Source organism: Leptonychotes weddellii, chromosome 2 (genome assembly GCF_054177405.1).
Source record: "Leptonychotes weddellii isolate Sample4059 chromosome 2, ASM5417740v2, whole genome shotgun sequence".
In the NCBI taxonomy this organism is placed as follows: domain Eukaryota; kingdom Metazoa; phylum Chordata; class Mammalia; order Carnivora; family Phocidae; genus Leptonychotes; species Leptonychotes weddellii.
In genome coordinates, this window is record NC_138370.1 from 27053164 (window position 1) to 27074534 (window position 21371).

The window sequence follows — 21371 nt, forward strand, 5'->3', positions numbered from 1 at the left end:
CGCCTGGGTGGCTCAGTCGGTTAAGCGACTGCCTTCGGCTCAGGTCATGATCCTGGAGTCCCGGGATCGAGTCCCACATCGGGCTCCCTGCTCAGCTGGGGGTCTGCTTCTCCCTCTCCCGCTCTTCCTGCTTGTGTTCCCTCTCTCGCTGTGTCTCCCTCTGTCAAATAAATAAATAAAATCTTTAAAAAAAAAAAAAGATTAAGGGATTTTTTTTTAAGATTCTATTTATTTATTTGAGAGAGAGAATGAGAGAGAGAGAGCACATGAGAGGGGGGAGGGTCAGAGGGAGAAGCAGACTCCCCGCTGAGCAGGGAGCCCGATGCGGGACTCGATCCTGGGACTCCAGGATCATGACCTGTGCTGAAGGCAGTCGCTTAACCAATGAGCCCCCCAGGCGCCCAAGATTAAGGGATTTTTGTAGCCTACTATTGAACCTCTTGCTTCTGAATCTTAAAACATGGAAATGGGTTTTAAAACTGCATGTGTTTGACCCACGGAGAACTCCAAAAAAGACACTTGGTGGGGGTGCGGGGGCGGGGGGGAAGAAGAAAATTGCTTTTCAGGAGAGTCCCAAGATTTCTTCATCATATTTCAGCATCAGTGTTTTTATTATCTCAAACATATTTAGAAGTACAGAAACTTCCTTTCTCCTCCCTTAAAATGTCTTCATTCTCCTACTCCCATTCTCCCACCCTGATGGGTCCCCATAAAACCTCCTTTGTGAGCCCAGGAGTGTAAAAGCTCCTCCGGAAAGAAATTGAGAGAAGGAGGGCAGACTTGGTTATTGAAGTTTTATTCAAATGCTGCCTTTTGAGAGTGCCATAAAGAATACGGGACAAGGGGGATTTATTTGAGGACTCAAGGAATTCATAGCAGATGTCGATGGTTTAGGGGTTGAGAATAGGAATGAATTGCTATTTGCAGAGACATTTATGTTTCTTGGGATATGAAATCTTCTTCTCAAAATATGCATTTCACCTTCACTATACTGGCAATTTGGGAGGCCCTTTCCTGGATGTTGACTGAGCCCTAGTAGGCCAAGGAGAAGAGGTCATTGCGTCAGCTGTGCTCTTGATGGAAGAGCCATGGGAAACCATTTTCCTATAGTTATTTAGTTAATTTTAGCCAACAAATATTTTATGACTCGAAAGTAGCGGTCAGCTGAAAGAGGGAATAATATGTTCAATTTTTACTCTTCCTTCCTTAACACCACCGGCTCTGTGATCCCCACGTGGCTTCGGCTAGGCTAGTCTTGGTATTTGGTCCTGGTCAGGGGGAAGCGGATTATCTTCCAAGTTCTCTCTCTCTCTCTCTCTCTCTCTCTGAAAAAAAGAGAGGCCAGACAGCACAGGGGATTGCAACATGGCCTCCCTCCATGTGTGGCTTCTCCACATCACTTTTCCCAGTCCCCCCCTTCCTCCACATCTCTGAGGCCCACGTGACCTATTCTAGGATTTACTAGAAATAGCATCTCACTGATCTGTCACCTCCAGGCTCTCTCACCTCCACACCTGCTCGCTTCATTTCTGATTGTCACCTGCTTGCTAAAAGCTCCAGGGGTTTTCCCCTTGCTTACAAAGTTTGGCAAAGAATAGCTCCAGTTCTCCTTTGTTCATGTCCCATAACCTTTGATCATGTACACCATATCCTTCCAGGCGCTTGGCTATTCTGAATATCAGCCTCACTCCTCTGAAGTGGGCCTTTGCACCTATAATTTTCAGGGTCACCACGTGTACCGTGGTGGTTAAGAAGCCTAGAAAGTGTTTAAATTTCTACCTGGCACAGAGAGATTTATCAGCCTTATCAGTTATTAGCTGTTGTTTTATGACATACTTGAGCCTCCAAAGAACTGGCATCTCCTCAGTAGGTGTCTTACTACTGACTAAAACTGGGATTGTACTGAATTAAAATTGTAGTGCCTTAGCAAATTTTCTGCAGATTATGGCTATATGGACTCTAAAAGCAGCCTTATGATCCAACTCTGCCAAGCATGATAGGATCAAAGAACGTTACAAATGGAAAACCCTGTTCTATCATTTCCTGCCTTTTTAGAGTTGTCTGATACTTTTGTGGTAATAGTCTCATCATTCTCTTCAGGTATTAAAAAAATCATTTTGTCATTCTTGTATAGGATATGCACATGTGAATATGATAAGCATGTGATTTTTAAATTAAAAAATTATCATTAAAACCTGTATTATGCAATTAATGCAATTTCCTGTATTTAACACATTTTTAAAATTTTTTCCTATGTATCAAGTGACACATCCTTTAATTTATTTAAAATTATTTATGCAAGTCAAAACATGATTTGTCATTAAATATTGCATTTGACTTGGGGACCAGTATACATTAAAATGTAAATTGAAATTTAACTATGTTTAATGGCATCAAAAGTGGAGGGGAAAAACTGCCTTTAGGACCTTGCTTGAAATTCTTTTCATTTGCTTGTAGGGGGGAAAAAAGGTGCGGTTTCTCTCTCTCTCTCTTTTTTTAATAACTTTCATGTTTTGTTGAAATAAGATTTCTGGCTGCTATTTGCAAGTACTTCCCAGCAAATAACACATTGCACATGAGGATAGTCTTTATTCCCAATAAATGAAAAGCCAAATTGGATATAATTGTCACTGTGTTTCTTCTTTTTAAGATTGGTTTTTGAAGTACTAAAGACATCTTAATGTGCTAAATAAGGATTTTGATAGATGAATGTAGCTTATGAATCTGATGACAATTGTCTTGAGGGGACTTTGCAAAATTAGTATCATTTTTATATTATTCATTAAATTATTGTAGTTCAACATCAGAGCTCCTTATGCTTCCTACGTTTAACCGACGATGCATTCAGAATTTAACAATTTCAAAACTGCAACAAGCAAAACCTTCATGGCAATTGAGGCATTCAGCCAAGGGGTGTATTGACTGGAGTGCCTTGACGTGATCATATTAGGTAATCTCTGCAAGAATATCAGGAAGCTCACTGGCATGATATCACTTAGACATCATTTGATTTTAAAGGGAAACAGGATAAATACAATTATTTTATTTATTTAACTCGTATTTTGTTTTGTTTTTGTTTTTTTTTTAAAGATTTTATTTATTTATTTGACAGAGAGAGAGAGAGCGAGAGCAGGAACACAAGCAGGGGGAGTGGGAGAGGGAGAATCAGGCCTCCCGCCGAGCAGGGAGCCCAATGTGGGACTCGATCCCAGGACCCTGGGATCATGACCTGAGCCGAAGGCAGACGCTTAACGACTGAGCCACCCAGGCGCCCTAACTCGTATTTTTATTGACATGGACCCACGTGGGTTATCAGTTAAATGTGCAGATTCCTAGCTTCCACCCCAGGCCTGTTGGATCAGATTCTTGAGGAGGGACTGAGGAAGCTGTGTTTGTATGAAGTTATCCAGACAATTCTGTGATTAGGTAACCTTGGGACATCCTGCCCAGAGACAGTGCTTCTCAAACTTTAACATGCATGAAAATGGGGATCTTATTAAAATACAGATGATTCAATTAAAATGACTCAGTAAGTCCGGTCTGAGGTCTGAGATTCTATTATTTGTAAGAGTTCTTGGATGATGCTGCCAGTCAGTCCGTGGGCCATACTTTGAGTAGCAAGACCCTAAGAAAAAGACCCAAAAACCTTTATGAGGCACTATTTGGGAAATGTTGATTTAACCCATTTGTCCAGCTGCATCCTTTCATGCCTTTATAAGTGATGTTCAGAAAAGTTAAGTTGGCTTGACCGAAGGTCCACCCAGCAGATGGCAGATACCATGGAGCCAGATATCACACCATTTCACCCCTCCTCCCTGCTCTTGCTACTATGCCATGTTGATTCCTTTCAGATGGAATTGGAGAACCATCATAGAAAAGTTCACGTGCATTTAAGTGTTTCCTTAAGGAGAGCGGTGATTGCTTTTCCATTCTGTTTCTGAGTAAATTCTTCCTCATGGTAAAGTTATTGCATTTATTGAATATATGTCAGTGCATATAAGTTGTGTGTATTATATATACACACACGCATGTATGTGTGTACACACACACACACACACACATATGAAGCCACAACACGTTGCTGCCTTCGCCTCGAGAAAACAGTATGGGCTTTGTTTTAGTAGCCAAAATGCCTGTCATCTTAAACTATTGTATTTTCCTTAATAATTCCACACTGTGTCAGGGAGATGTTGGCCTCCTTCCAAACGCCTGGGGCTGCAAATAGCTGAGGCCCTGTTTCAAAAGTGATCTTCTAAAGGTAAAAATAAATAAATAAAGCCACCCCCCACGCCACCCCCACCAGGTTGGCAGAAGCCCATCTCCAGGGAGGGACTCCCATGGGCCTTCTCTCGTTTGTCTGATTCAATCCAGCTGGAGGTAGCCGGGCCGCTGCGGTATCTGTTACTTCTGCTGCTGGACCGTTGTCAAAACTAGGAATATTCAATTATTCCTAGTTGTTTACTTTCATGTGTGAACATTTGGCTGCTTAGCTATTGCTTTTCTTGCCCGCTTTTCTCCCTCTTCTTCATCGGCTTACCAGATGTTCTGCCAGTATCATTAACCCTTGGTTGGTCAATTGATGCTTGAGACGTGGGCCTTTTCTCGACTAGAAGAGCTGGGGCTGGAAAGAGGGGAAGCCGGTGTCTGTTGAGTCACATAGCAAGCTGCCCCCCTGGAATGAAACACAGCAGGAAACCACTGTTTTGTTGATTTTTTTTTAAAAAAAAAAGATCTATAAAATATACATCCTGAATATAATTTAAATAGGCTGCTTCTAAAATATCTGTGCCGTTGTGCCAAGAATGAGTGGAGAGTTTAAAGGAAAATCTCATTTAAAAGCTAGGGAACTCTCTACCTAATTTTATAGGCACACAGTAAAAACAGTATTATTTTTATTTGTTTCTTTTTGGGGGGTGGTAGTTTCTTTTTGGAAACTACAGAATAGAGACAGCCAGTTAAACCTCCATTATGGATCTCAGCTCCATGGCGCTGATAATTTCACCTGCTCAAAACTGTCAATGACCCCCCTTCCTGACAGCACATTAGATATAGGAATAAATATAGGCACATCTGCCTGATAGTCACAGGCAGCCTTAACCTACATTTCTAGCCTTATCTCCCACCACAAGTCATGCAAGTGTGCTGAGCTTCCACTAAGTTAGCACAGCTCAGATTCTGGGACATGAGACCCACTTTTCCCCTCTGTGATGTGCTCATATTCTTTCTCCTCCCTGGAGCGTATTTTCAGCCCCACTTTGCACTCCTACCTCTTTCGACCTAATTCCCACATCCAAGGCCCATCTTGTATGCTGTCTCCTTTATGAAACCTAGTTAACAAATCCTTTAATGCTAATTGACCTCAGCACCTGACAAGCCAGTTGAACCATTGACAAAGACACCCACCCTCCCACCCCACCCCCTCCCCGGGCCCCATAGCATCTCCAGCTTCAAAACTGCTAAGATCTAAATATCCACTTCTGAGTTCTCATAGCAATTTATTTAGTACTTGTCCCATGGTACTTATTATAATTTGCTCAGAATCATAGTTATTTTGAAGTTATTTGGGGATTTATTTCCCTTCTTAGAATGGAACCTGCTTTAAGATTCAGCTGTATCACCCTCACTGGCTTGACTTGTGAGCCTACTACGGAGACTGATAGATAACATTCCTGGTATTAGGAATGTTTGTTTTGGTTTGAAAAGGCGACCTCATCAATGCCAGATCTGACTCTATGAAAAGGACATTTGTTAGTAGTTTGTCACGATTGTGCCCTTGTACTAACGGGGCCTCTGGCTTCTTAGTGAACCCACAGCTCAGCAGGACATTATTATAAGGATCATATCTGTCCTCCCTGCCTTGTGCATACTCCTAATGATCTTTACTGCCATAAAGAAAGGGTCAAAAGGGATTTGGGAGTAGGTGAATCATTACAACCATACAACTCCATGATATGCGGTGTGTGGCTCTGAAGGAGGCCAAGGCCACCAGCTCTGCACGCAGTGTCCATTCCTCTCTTTTCAGCACATGGAATTTACTCACAGGTTATGGGAAAAAATTGTTAAGACCGCTCAGTACTTGGTAGAAATTGCACAAAAGCTGGAAACCCTCCTTCCCCTCTTCATGGAAGAATGTGGCCAAAGTAAAGAGAAAATATTATTTCACTCTGCCAAAGGCTGATCCTTTCCTTTAGACTGAAATTAATTTACAGTTCACCCTTCAACACCATGGGAATTAGGGTCGCTGACCCCCCTCCGTGCAGTAAGAAAATCCACCTGAGAACTTTTGACTCCCAGTAACTTAGCTGCTAATAGCCTGTTGATTGGAAGCCTTACGGATAACAAAATCGACTGACAAGTATTTTGTATGTTACGTGTATTATATACTATATTCTTACAATTGAAGCAAGCTAGGGAAAGGGAAATGTTATTAAGAAAATCATAAGGAAGAGAAATTACATTTATAGCACTGTACTGTATGTATAGAAAAAATCCACACATAAGTGGACCTGCGCAGTTCAAACCTATGTTGTCCACGGGTCAACTGTATATGAATATTATTGAAGATATGAGAGTCAGGGCCTCCAGACAAAGCTGGACACTGTATGGGAGCATCTAGCCAGGGAAGGGAATAGGGGTTGAAATGCAGCCTGCACCCCACCAGCCAGGATGTGTACCTGGACCATGGTTGCAATCACCTGAAGGCAGGGGCTGGTTTTTCTCAGCACAGAGGTGATTTTTCTCAAGCCGTGTGTTCACGTGTGTCTGATTTACACAAAGGTACCACATAGGCTTGTGGCAGTAGGACTAGGTACATAATTTGCGGGACTGAACGCAAAATGACAGTGTGGGGCCCCTTGTTCAAAAATTAAGAATTTGAAGCCATCCACATGGGAGCCTTCAGTCAAGCAGGGGGCCCCGGACCACCTGCTGGCCGCATGCCCATGAAGCCGGCTGTGAGTGGCAGTAATGTGATGGTTCAGGAAATCACTTCATATACGTAATGTTTATATAAAAAGGGAATAATTGGCCTAGAAAGATCAGGGACTCATTCATTCTGATTCCATGCAGAATTGGGAACAGGATTATTCTGCTTTACTCCAAAGCCAGAGGTAGCATCATAGGATCTAAGTTTTCAAATGCATATTTGGGGTCAAGTTGGCAACTAGAAATGTTCGTTGACAAAGCGTTCCTCTTTTGGCCATGTTCTCCTGTAAACTGTGCATAGGCCGCCAAGGGGCACATGTCTGGTGGGGATTCTCTAGAAGGAATTACTGCACTAGGTGAGTAGGTAAAATATACACTAATAGAGGGTTTTTTTTTTCTCTATTTTGACATAATTTCAGACTTCAGAAAAGTTACAGTGTAGTACAAAGAATCCCCCTAAGTCTTTTACTGAGACTCTTGAAATGTTAACATCTTACCACATTTGCATTGGCATTAGCTCTCTGTGTTTATATATGTTTTTGTATATAGACTATTATGGTTTATTTTCTGACATGTTTCAGATTAAACTGCAGACATGATGCCCCCTTTCCTTTAAATACTTCATTGTGTGTGTTTTTAAAGAACAAAGATATTTTCTGACATAACTAGTAGTATAATTATGAAGAATAGTTATAGATAGTACAATTATGAAGAAATTAACATGGATACAATACTGGCATCTAATCCTGAGACCTTATTCATAGTTCATCAATTGCTCAGTAACATCCTTTTCTAACAATAACAAAAATCATCATGGGTTATATTCAGTTGAAAGGTCACTTTAGCTTTCTTTAATCCAGGTAATTCCTCAGTCTTCCTTTGTCATGCATGACACTGAGTGAAGTGTAAATCTCAGTTATTTTGTATAATGTCCCTCATTTTGAACATGTAAAGAGGAGACATCAGCCAACTAGAAAGGACTCCCACTGGCCAAATATGGGACAATTTGAATATCAAAATAATTGGTAATGATGGATGATAACTCAGTACATAACCCAAAAATCCATACTGGTATTTTGAAAAAATGACTGAATGAACATATAAATAAATGGGTGCAAAGGGAGAGCTCTTCCCTTAGAGTTAAGTGGATAAATGAAAATCATTATTTAGCACCATCGTAATATTCACTGATTCAGACAAGTATCCCGGATGCTTAAACTAGAGGGTGAATGTTTCAGGAGTAACAGGATATTGATATAATCTCAAAGTATCTCTCCTCAAGATACTTAAGAATTACCAAGGGGAAATGCATAGCTTTTCAGTGAAAAATCCTGCCATCTACCATCTTTATCAAGTGATGGGTGTTGACGTCACCAACAATGGGACCCGTTGGCAGTGTATGTCTCCCGATGTGATGGACAGAGCAGACTGAATCACTTAGTGCTGTTTCTTCCGAAAATGTCTAATCTATATTTAACCATAGGAGAACATTGGACCAAACCTAAATTGAGGAACATTTTACATAAGAGGTCATTTTTAACTTCACATGTCTCTCAAAATGCCAGCCCTGCATGTAACACTGCAGGGATGTTCTGGGGAGACAAGAAACCTCAGAGTAGACATGCTGCCTCTCTCTGTAGCATCAGGCATACTCCCCTTTTAGGTCAGTCGAATATAAACATGGATTCAAGGAGTAGAAAGCAAAATTTTCTTAAATTGTGTGAAGATGCAACTTGAAACTTTAAGACCATTTCATGCATGTGTCCTATCTTTTTAGGCCCCACCCATCAATGCAGTGCAGATTCATATCTGTTCTCCTCTGCCCGCCTGTAGGGACAGTTCGGTAGAAAGTGTGAGAAATACTGAACAATAAGACATGTGATTCTGTGAAAAGAGTAGAATGGTTTGGATGGAATTGATTAAAATGGTGTTACTTTGGCTTTACTTGTGCACAGTTGAGCACACCCACCTGAAAGATGGGCATTATTAGTTAGCAGCACGTTACTTCACAACATGACCTACTGTGGACGTTGAAAAAAAAATTCCCCAAATACTATTCCTTCATGCTACTTTTTGCCTCCATTATTTGAACAAGAAGAATTTGCAAAAATATGGCCACCACCTTTTTAGCACTACCAGGCTGCTCTTCTTGTGGTAAAAATAAACCTTAAACTTCCTAGAAAATGGCCATTTCTGTAAACACGTCCATGTAGTAGGGAAGAGGATACAGATTTTATTTCATCCCTCGTTTTCTCTACTAAGGAAATCTTCTGATGGATAATGAAAACAGCTGTTAAGCAAAACAAAAGTAAAGCTTTATTAATCTATGAGGACTCTGAGCTTTGGCATAGTATTAAATTAGTCTTGTATCCCTCCTCCAGAATAAGGACATTCTAGAAATTTGATAAGTAGCAAAGGAATGCTAACTTAGATGTAGAAGTGTTAGCCATCCTTAGCCATCCATGAATAATTCTCTACCATGTTCTAGATAGCGCAACCATAAATCAAATTCCATCCCTTCCTGTGAAGAGTTTACAGTCTAGGGAAGAGCTGTGTTTGAAACAAGTATTTTCAATGAGGCATGTTAGTGGTAAGCTCAGTGTGTTTTGGGAGGGGCAATTTGCTGCTTCTCAAGATCTTAGATACACTTCCTGAGTTAATATCTGAGCTACTTCCTGAGAAGGGAGGAGGGTTAACAATTTAAAGAACAGAGCAAAAGCACAGAAAGGTGGAACGGTATGTACTACTTGGGAAAACTAAGAGATGCAGCTAGAAGTAGATAGGGTCACATTATGGAGGGTGTTTGAATTCTCTGTTGAGTTTAGACTCACCCAGGATGTGGCCTGGTACCATTGAAGTATCGTAAGCAGGGCAGTGATGTGGCCTTGTTTTCTAAATCCCCTACCCTCCATTTCCCCAGAGCCAGAGAGATTTAAGGGGAACAAGACCAGAACAGCAGTCCAGGAGTGAAATTCTGTAAATGGTTAAGGGGTGAATGGAGAAAGAGCCACGAAAAAGACCGGGGTTGGGGGGAGAAAGGTTGAAGAGGCCCTGGGAGACCTAAGAGGGGGTGCAGACTTGTATGAAGGAATCAGTGGTCATTAATGTCCATGTGATCCAAAGATGAAGGTAAGAAGTGAGAAGAGTCAGTGAGATGTGATCACCTCAAGGCTCAGTGGATCTGGGCAAAGCAGTGTACTGAGAGGAGTTGTTAGGAGATCATAGTGGATCTAGGAATCCATAGGAGATGAGAAAGCAGAGGTGGTATGAACAGCCTTTTCCAAAAATTTGACCACAGAGAGAAGCTAGAACAATGACTAGAGTTAAACATTTGAGGAATGGATGGTGATTTAATATAAGCATGAAGATTAGAAGGGTTCATGTTCTCAAAGCTTATGGAGAAGGACCAGGAGCAGCAGAAAGCATGAAGGAGAGGTCAGAAGAGCTGGCTTTGCATTCTGGGTTCAGCCAACTAGCTTTGTGCTCCTGTGTAGAGTCCTCCAAACCCGCTGCATGTGAGAGTCACACGCGAGACGCTTCGAGATTAAGATAACTGGAGACCCATGACATCTGAATCCCTGGGGATTGGGACCCAAGCTTGCTTTTTATGACTTATGCTGTCTTGTCTTCTTCTCAGTACCCACAGTTCTGTTTGCTGTGCATGTTTCTCCTTCTCTTCCCACCTCTAAGTATTGGGGTGCTCTAGGCCTCCCTCTTGAAACCTCTTCTCTCCTCAAGCCACAGACTCTCCCCAGGTGAAATCTTTCCCTCCATGGCTTCAGGTCCTGTTTGTTGACTGCAGATGACTCTCAGCCCTGACCCTACACCTCATCTCCTGACTTCTTTACTCACTGCCCACCTCGTGTATCTAGGAGGCATCTTTAATGTAATACATGCCAAAGAAAATTCTCTTGGTTTTCACTTCATCAACACTGCTGCAAATCTGTGTTTATTCTCCAATCTTTCCTGCTTCAGTAGTGGCCCCTCAGGTGCTCCTGACAAGACCAAGGCATCATCCTTGACTCCTGTGTTTCTTCCAGCCACGTCCCACCCAGTAGCAGCTTTATCTCCAGAACAACCCTGAATTTGCCCACTTCTCTCCATTGGTACTAACAGTTGTTATTCCTTTACTGTGATGATCTCCTCCCTGCTTTCATTCTTAACATCTTAAAATATATTCTCCACGCTGAAGCCAGAATGCTTTTGCTCCCAGAAAGGTGCACAACTTCTGGCTGGCATGATCTCTTAGATCCTTCTTGTTCTGGCAAGATTGATTTGAAGTAAAGCAAAATGAAGTTTTTTCTTCCTTTCACTCAGTTGCTGTATGGGGCCAAGCAGGAAGCAGGGGTGCTAGATGTTTGGTGGTATATTCCAGTGTTGACATGCTCAAGACACTGGCCACATCCTGTCCTGATTGACCTTCCTGGCCTTGGGGAGACCTGGAGTAGGGGAAGAACCAGAGAATCAGAAAGCTAAAAAGGCAGGTTAAAAAAAATTCTTCTTACTGCTGGGGTGGCTTTTTTTTTTGGACTCTCTTCCCCCACTTTCTACTCCCTACCCCCCCTCCTCTATCTCAGCAGTACTAGTACTGAATTCTAGTGAGACGGTGGGTATGGAAAGCTTCAGATTACTTTTAGGTCATTTCTTTTGAACCTCATTGCCAGTTCACATCCTTCTAATCTTCTGTGGAGGGCTGTGAGGGCACCGGGAAGTCAGGAGTGATTCTTCATGTCTTTGTTGTTCTTAAAACTTTCCTCAACCGTGGAGTCTGTTTTGCATCCGAGTGTTCATCAGGATGCTGAGCTGTAGGAGCGCTAGTGCAGCTGGGAGTGGGGGTGGGGCTTAAGGGACACTGGGGATGAGCAGTGTGACCTTTCTTTATACTTCTTCAGAGCTGTGCAGCCCAGTCTAATCAATGATTCCTGGGACTGCAGTTGTTTTTTTTTTTTTTTTCCTCCATCAAAAGCACTTTGGTTCGGTGTGTCCATCTGCATTCATCTAAGACTCAGTGTCCCCATTAGCATAGCAAGTAGGACAATTGTACTCTTAAACTCATAGGATGTGGAGCTTAGGGGTACATTTTCCTAAGAGCATTCAGTGGAACATGATGTAAAGATACAATATGAGAGTTATTAGCTTTGTTTTAATTTGATTTAATGCCTTAGAAATAAGGGAGCCAAGGATTTCTATATTTTCACCTAATAACTTTTCCCTAGTGAAACTTATGAAGATCTGCTATTTAGGTCAAACTTCAGCTGTCCTCTATGAGCCAAGTCAATATAATCGATACACAGAAAGTGCCTTTAATGGAGCTTGGAGTCAAAGCAAACCTCAGAAATCCTTCTACAGGCATGGTTCCTTTGTATGGAGTCCTGCTCATATTCCTTTGTTGAGGGAGGTGGTGTTGATAAGCATAGGTGGCCACGCTGTGTCCCTCCTCGGCCCACTCTCACATCCATCAGACCAAGAATGTATGCCTAGGTTTGCTGCATAGGAGTAAATTCAGTATGAGAGACCCTCTCAAGAAGGATTCACATGATTATGTACTTCTAGATTCTTGCTCTTCTGAGGATGACTTGATCCTGAAAGGGAATCAATCATTCGTTGACCGAGGCAAGACAAAGGGGCAGACACCGACAAAGAAGCAGGTTGTGGTGGCCCTGAAACAGGCGAAGACATGAGTGCAAGCAAGAGATACGCAGAGGCCATTAAGACGGTAGAACAAGAGGCAATTGATTAGGAGGAACACAAGTGACAGAGGCCACATCTGTGCTAGGAGGACTATGCAGGCACCCAGTAGACAGAATTACACTGGATCTCTTCATCCCCTTGCTTGGCCGTGTTACGGTCTCTTTAGGACCTGCTTGTGTGTGACACCTGCTCTCTCTTTCAAGTCCAGTTTGTGGTCTTTCTTGCTTTCCAGTTCAGATGAGTTGAAATGGAAACTCATTCATTGATCCAACCATTCCGATCAGTCCCAGACTCAAAATGAAGATTCTTGTCCTTCTGATTTTCAATAAATGTTCAATTTTTGATGGACTCTGAGTGAGTTTTGCATCCTTGTCAACCAAAGAGGCCAAACGCAATGGAATGTATTGACTTGAGAATAGCTCAATAGAGAGCAGGTTATATTAGTGCTCAAAGCAGTTTGTAAGACTGTGGCTGTTTCTCCCCGCCGTAATGTATCCCTACTACTGAATGCAGCACCACTGGGGCCTGACAAACTAGGCTACTTAGTGTGCAAGGGGTAGTGACACAGAGGACTGGGTATAAAACGATTTATTGATAACAGCCATTGAACAGCAGAGGGATGGCAGAGCACAGGGCATCTAGCAAAGTCCCAGAGTTATTCCGTGCCCCTGAAAAACAGCCTTGAGGAGTCTCTGAGTGACAGGACCTCTGTGAGCAGCCAAATGCCTTCTTGCTCCAATAAACAGAGCCTGCTCATGGCTTGGCACCAGGGCGGGGCCATGGGGAATGCAGAGAGGCCTGTGCAATTCAACTATGGTCAAAGGTATCCCTCCTTCACTATTGCTGCAAGATTTACTCAGCAGGAGGTAAGCCTACAATAGTCACAGATTTTAGGAAAGAGAGACGTAGATGTGGAATTACGCTTTGGGGCCAGTTGTCCTTTGAGGACACATGGCAAAATCAGAACTAAAAGATCCACAGTGAAGACATGAAAGATAGGAGCAGTCTGGCATCACTATGGATCAGTGGTCAAGAAATGTGCAGAATGCGTAGATCTCGGCAAGGCAGAGAACTTAAGCCAGGCCGGCAAGGAAAGCGTATAGAGAGGAAGGAATTGACCTGACAGGAAGCCTTTTATATGCTTCCTCTGGGAACTGGAGTTAGTAGCTGACTTCTCAGGCCATAACCACCTAAAGGCTAGAGGATTGAGGCAGAACCAAATGGGGGCACCAGGCCTTGACTTTCATTTTCCATCTGTTCTGCATTTGAACCAGCCCTTTTATTCCAACAAATGATCTGTATTTGGCTAAGTTACAAATTCCTTTTATGTATGGCAAATGGGGTTGTTGTTCCTTCCGAAAAATATGGGTGGGAGAGATTCAGAGCTGATTTGCATACCGGTGTTGTTGGACACTAATGGGACATTGTACCATCCTCCTGCAATCTTAACAAATGACTATGACTATGACTATTAAAAAAAAATGACTATGATTTTTCACTGGCTGATTTGGTTTGAATGAGTAAATTATTTTTATTTCATTGCATTAACTGCCAGAACATTGAATGAGCCAATAACTCCCTGGTGTTGCTGAGCCGCAAAGAACTATTATTCGGAATTGAATTTTTATTGATTTTCTTGTGCTACAGTGACTTTTCTAACATAGTAGCCTGAAAGGAAAATGAGAAAAAGGCCAAGTAGGGCATGGGGTGAGGAAGGGGAGGCTACTGTTTCCCATGGCCTCGCCCCAGATGGACTGCTTATTGGCAGGCGCTGCTGACTCGGGATGACCCTGGTGCTGATTAGATGATTTACAGGTTAGCCAAATACCTGGCTTCATCACCTTGCCCTCCTCTTCCGTCCTGCTGCTGTCTTTGCTTCCAGTTGCGTTGAGCCTGGTTGGCATTCTGCTGTGGAGCCGGACAGGGCGGTGGGGTGAAGAAGGAGCTGAGGTAGACGGGGAAATGCTCCACTTTGGTCAGCGCTGCTGCTGTTAACATCGTGTGCGTGTGTGTGCTCATACGCACACGAGGGTAATGAGTAAGTGTTACTTTAACATCATTATAGTACATTTATCTCTTCATGTGTTTGCTTTTTCTAGTTATCTTAACTATTGGAGATCTAGTTGTATCTAAGTTCATAATCATTCAGATGAGTTGAAATGGAAACTCATTCATTGATCCAACGGATACTTATTGAGTGGCTACTTTATACCCTTCTAGGTACTAGAGGCAAGGCAGTGAATACGACAAATGAAAAATTTGTCCTCGTGCACAGATTCCTATGAGTCAAATTTAGAAAGAATATTTTAGAATTCACAAAAGACTGAAAAATATGGTCCTTCTTGCTTCCTTTAATAAACATGATAAGAGTGAAACTTGCTACAATAAAATGAAACAAAATGTCCTTCTTCCCTGGTTTCTGATTCACTTTGATCTACTTTAGAGAATCTTGACAACTCCTAGGAAAGAGTGGCTTTTTTTGGACACTATTTTTTCTGGCTGTAAAAATAATCCATGTTCATTGCAGAAATTTTAGAAAATGCAGAAACAAATGAAGAAGAGAATTGGTACATCCAGGCTCATCCAGCAGCAGATCTTTGACATGTTGAACTGTTTCTCTTTAGGGCTTTTCCTATAACATATATAGTAATCCCACACCAGTTGCTATTTTAAAATTTTAAAACCCTCGATCTTGCTGTGTATGTATGCAGTTTGGTTCAGTTCCCTTATACAAAATAATGTGAAAATTACTATTTCTCTTCTTTCCAGAGACCATGTTAGCATGATTGTAAGTGAGATCAGAAGGTGGAAATCTATTTATATTCCACCCTCTCAACATATATGAATAGAAGACCAAGTCTAATAAAAGAGTGTCCTTATGTGATGTGATAACTTATGGAAAGAGAGGTAGCAAGGCAGGCATTTTGCAGAGACCTGCAAGAAAGAAACGAGAACATCTACGTGAAAAAAAAAAAGCCAGTAAAAGCCTGATTGAAACAGTAAAAGTGGTACAGTGTGTATTATGTAGGCTGGGTGATTCTCTACCTCTGTTTACCTAGAATTTTCTCTAAGAAACTTTACTGGAATCACTAGATTAAGGTAGGTCCCACTGTGGTAGATCCTTACAGAACTTTCTACTTCTCTATCTCATCATTCATTTATATACATCTTAATTTCTTGTTTAATGTCTGTTCTCTCTGCTAGCATATATGCTGTGGGAGGGTGGGATGGTGTGTGTCGAGTTCAGTAATACACCTCACTGCCAGGCACAGTGTCTGGCCCATGGTCCACAGCATGAGTGGATGAAGGAGGCTATTGCACATACACTGAAAACCTGAAGGCAAATTAGGAGGCCTGCCTACCAAAGCAGGTTTTAATGCAGATGTACCTACTTTTATTTGGAAGTAGATGCATTCTATAAAAACATAATTATTACATTTTGAGGTGGCCAGTTCTCACATATTAAAAAATATATAAAAGATGGGCGCCTGGGTGGCTCAGTCGTTAAGCGTCTGCCTTCGGCTCAGGTCATGATCCCAGAGTCCGGGGATCGAGCCCCGCATCGGGCTCCCTGCTCTGCTGGAAGCCTGCTTCTCCCTCTCCCACTCCCCCCGCTTGTGTTCCCTCTCTCGCTGTGTCTCTCTGTCAAATAAATAAATAAAATCTTAAAAAAAAATATATATATATAAAAGAGACCATTCACTCCATGCTATTTTATCTCATGAGGCAATTTATTCAAATATTTAGTTGCAATTTACAATATTCTTTGAGCTTTTTAACATTTGCATAGTATTCCATTATATGAATGCACCAAAAGATACTATCCATTATTGTATTTTTGAATATTTCGATTTTTAGCAAATGTTCAGCATTATAAGTGATGATTTGAGCAATGTTGCCATGCTGCATTTTTCTAGGCAGCTCTCTCATCCTTTTCTTAGAAAATTTTAGAAGGAGATTTCTTGAATTATGCAAATGAACCCTTTTAAATAATAACTTTATTAAGATATAATCCACAATACCTTGCCACCAGTTCATCTATTTAAAGTCTACATTTTAATAGTTTTTAGTGTGTTCTCAGAGCTGTGCAACCATCATCAGAGTCTATTTTAGAATACTTACATCACACCAAAAAATAAAACCGTTCCCATTAACCGCCACGTTCCCCCCACCTCCAGCCCGGTCGTCTGCAGTGCTAGGCAATACCTAATCTTTCTGGCTCCCTGGACTTGCCTGTTCTGGACATTTCATATAAATGGAATCCTACAATATGTGGTCTTTGGTGTCTGGCTTCTTTCACTGAGCATATTATTTTCAAGATTCATCCCTGTTATGATATGTACTTCAGTATTTTATTTCTTTTTATTGGCAAATAACATCCCATGGTATGGATATACCACATATTTATTTATTCATTAGAAAGTGAACATATAAATGAACTCGTAAAGTGATTTTGACACATCTTCTAGCTTGCTCTTCATGTTGACCCATTTTCACTTCATCTAGCAGTGATGACTAGTTTTCCACACTTTTCTTTTTTTTAAATTTATTTGAGAGAGAGAGAGCATGAGCAGGGGGAGGAGCAGAGGGAGAGGGAGAAGCAAACTCACCACGGAGCAGGGAGCCAACCCAACCGGGGGCTCGATCCCAGGACCCTGGGATCATGACCTGAGCTAAAGGCAGACGCTTAACTGACTAAGCCACCCAGGTGCCCCTCCACACTAATTCTGGGGATTAGTACTTAAAGAAACGGACAAAACAAAGCCTGTTTGGAAAAGTAGAGACCTGCTGATGCTTTTTAAATGGGCATTTCTTTAATAACTAGTGCTATTGGGCCTTCTAATTATCTTTATTAGCCATTTATGTCTTTTCTTTTGTAAATTTTGCTTAAATACCCCTTTGCCATCTTATTTTAGGGTATTTATCTTTTCTACTTCGTTTCAAAAGTGCCGTTTATGTATTAAGGCTGTCAAACCTCGGCCTATAATGCTGCTTGTAATGTTTGGGATTGAAACAATTTCATTTTAACAGTATCTACCAAACATTATCTGCCAAAACAATTATCTGCCAATCATTTCCTTAAGCGTTCTTCCTTTCATTTTGTTTAGAAGCGTCTTCCCCATTCTAACACCCAATAAGTATTTTATTACTGCTATGGTTTTACCATATACTAACTTACACTTTTCATTTGAGTGTCTTTGAAAAATGCTCTAAAATTTTATAATTAATATGTATATCTGATTTATGAAAAAGCCAACCCCTTTTAATCATCATGGCTTTATAATAGGATTTAGTCATATTTGTGACCTTTTATTAAGCCGTGTTATGTACCCAGCTCTTAAAAGGATTTTGTACATATTAACATTTAATTGTCACAGAAACTCTATGTAATAGAAATTATTGTCCTCATTTTACAGATGAGGGGCCTAAGGCGGAGAGAGCTAAAGATACTTGTGGAATCAAGGTTCTATTAGGTGGCAGACCCAGAATTCAAACATACTCAGTCTCTAGCCCCACCTTCTTCCACTGAAGTGTTCGGTCTTCCCTACTGGAGTTCTGGAAGAAATGACCTAGGAGTTTAAATCCTTATCCTTAATTATCATGGATGGTTATGATGTCTTATGCGTTTCTCTTTCCAGAGTTTTTGGATAATTGCATGAATATTCCTTGCTATATTATAAAAAGAATTTTTTTGCCTGGGTGGCTCAGTCGGTTAAGCGTCTGCCTTCGGCTCAGGTCATAATCCCAGGGTCCTGGGATCGAGCCCCACATCGGGTTCCCTGCTCAGCGGGAAGCCTGCTTCTCCCTCTCCCTCTGTCTGCTGGTCCCCCTGGTTGTGCTCTCTCTCTCTGTCAAATAAATAAAATCTTTAAAAAAAAAAAATTTAGATGTAAACATTTTAAGGTGGTTTTTATTGGCCACTGCCAAATTTTTAGAAACCACAACTTCCGAATACTTAATTCATTACTTTGAGCCTCACCTACAAAGGTGATGTTTTCAGGAAGGGTGTGGTTGATTCCAATCCCTCTTGTCCTTGTCATGTCTGAGAGGATATAGTTGTTAGTTTGCTCACGTATAATAACTTGTTTGGGAATAAAAAATTAGTGCCCATGCTTTTTTGTCCTCAAAAATAAAAACATAGATATGATTAATTATACTCTAATATATGCTAATATAGGAAAAAGTTTTAGTCATAGCCTGATTTTTGTTTCATAGTTACTTTTTAAAAAAATATTTATGTAGCTGTATTGATATATATCTGACAAATAACATTGTATAACTTACGATTTGTGATGATTTGATGTATTTTTATATTGTGGAATGATTACCACAATAAGGTTAGTTAACATATCCATCACCTCACATAGCTAGTTTTTTTTTTTTTTGTAGTAAGAACATTTAAAATTTACTCTCTCAGTAACTTTCACGTGTCCAGTATAACATTGTTAACTATATCAGCATCTTGTATGTCAGTTCCCCCTAATTTACTCATCTTGTAACTAGAAGTTGTACACTTTGACTGCCATCTCGCCTTTCCCTCACTCCCCAGCCCTTGGCAACCACTAATCTACTCCTTGTTTGTGAGTTCAGCTTTTTTGTATTCCAGATCATACAATATTTGTCTTTCTTTGACTTATTTCACTTAGCCTAATGCCCTCAAGGTCCATTTGTGTTGTCACAAATGGTGGGATTTGGTTCTTGTATATGTAATATACATACTATATATAGAGTAATACACACACACACCTCCGCTCATCCATTGATGTACTCTTAGGTGGTTTCCATGTTTTTGCCAGTAATGTTGAAATGAGCACAGGGTGTCAACATCTCTTCAAGATAGCAATTTTATTTCCTTTGGATATATATATATATCCAGGAATGAGATTGCTGCATCCTATGGTAGTGCTGTGTTTAAGTTTTTGAGGAACCTCTGTACTATTTTTCGCAGTGGCTGTCCCAGTTTACATTCCCACCAACAGTGCACAAGGGTTCCCTTTTCTCCAAATTCTCATCAACATTTATCTCTTGTCTTTTTGGTGACAGCAGTTCTAACAGGAGTGAGGTGATATCTCACTGTGGATTTGATTTGCATTTATCTGATGATTGATGATGTTGAGCACCTTTTCACGTACCTGTTGGCCATTTGAATGTCTTCTTTGGAAAAATGTTTATCTGAGTCCTTTGCCCGCTTTTTAAATGAATTGTTTATTCTTTTGCTGTTGAGTTGAATGAATTCTTTGTATATTTTGGAGATGAACCCCTTATCAGACATACAGTTTGCAAATATTTTCTACCATTCCATAAGTTGCCTTTTCACTTTCTTGATCATTTCTTTTGCTGCACAAAAACTTTTTAATTTGATATAGTACTAATTGTTTCCTTTTGCTTTTGTTGCTTGTGTTTTTGTTGTCACATCCAAAAAGTTGTTGTCAAGGCCCATGTCGAGAATCATTTCCCCTAGGTTTTTCTTTTAGTCATTTTATGGTTTCAGGTCATACATTTAAGTCTTTTATCCATTTCTTTTTTTTTTTTTTAGATTTTATTTATTTGAGAGAGAGAGAGAGCATGAGCATGAATGGTAGGGAGAGGGAGAGGAAGAAGCAGACCCCCCACTGAGCGGGGAGCCCCATGTGGGGTTCAATCCCAGGACCCTAAGATCCTGACCTAAGCTGAAGGCAGGTGCTTAACTGATAGCCACCCAGGCACCCCAAGTCTTTAATCCATTTCGAGTTAATTTTTGTGAGTGTTAAAATGTAGGGGTCCAATTTAATTCTTTTGCATGTGGTTATCCAATTTTCCCACTACCTGTTATTGAAAAGATATCCTTTCCTTATTTAGTATAATTGGCTCCCTTGTCAAATATTAGTTATCTGTATATTTGAGTTTTTATTTCTGGGCTCTCAATTCTGTTGCATTGATCTGTGTGTCTGTTTCTGTGCTGATACGATATTGTTTTGATTACTATAACTTTTTGGTGTAATTTGAAATCAGGAAGTATGATGTCTCTAGCTTTATTTTTTTTGTTTTTTTTATTTTTTCCAAGATTACTTTGGTTCTTCGAGGTCTTTTGTGGTTCCATGTGAATTTTAGGATTGTTTTTTTCTGTTTCAGTGAAAAATGCCATTGGAATCTTTGTAGGGATTGCATTGAATCTATTGATGGCTTTGGATAGTACAGACATTTTAACAATATTGATTCTTCACATCCATAAAATTGTTAGTTACATTTGTTTATTTACTCCAAAGATACTTATAAAATTATTATGTTTATAATTTTCTTAATTTTGTTAAAATTCAAAATTTCAACTATAACATAGTTAAAGTCTTTCTTTTTTCTTTTTAAAAATATTTTACCTCATATCCAGTGAGCTCTTTTGCAAACTCAAGTCTTTTTACAGCTCAGAGACGAATTATTATCATTATTAAATAGGTTATCATTTATTTTCTTTCAGCTTGTTATTCCCTTCTAAAATTCCTATTATATTTAATACTCTATTTCTCTATCTCAACGTTATCTTTTATTATTTATTTTGCTGGAAAATTTATTTATCATTTTCCTCTTAGCTCTTTCATTCAACATATATTTATTAAGGACATGTTCTGTATCAAATGTTCAGTAGGTACTGGGAATATGTGGGTGACCATCTCAGAAATAAAGCCCCCCTTCCTAGAACTGACGATCTGGTGAGGAAAACAGATAAGGGGGTAAGCAATTATAAGAGCCCCACTAGAGGAAGTTTCTTAAACTGGGTTTTG

At 40.4% G+C, this 21371-nt stretch overlaps 1 protein-coding gene across 1 annotated transcript in view; it reads left to right on the plus strand.

Moving 5' to 3' along the window:
- UNC5D (unc-5 netrin receptor D) overlaps positions 1 to 21371 on the plus strand; it is a 234638-nt gene that overhangs the window by 22210 nt on the left and 191057 nt on the right. The gene's annotated exons all lie outside the window — the stretch shown is intronic.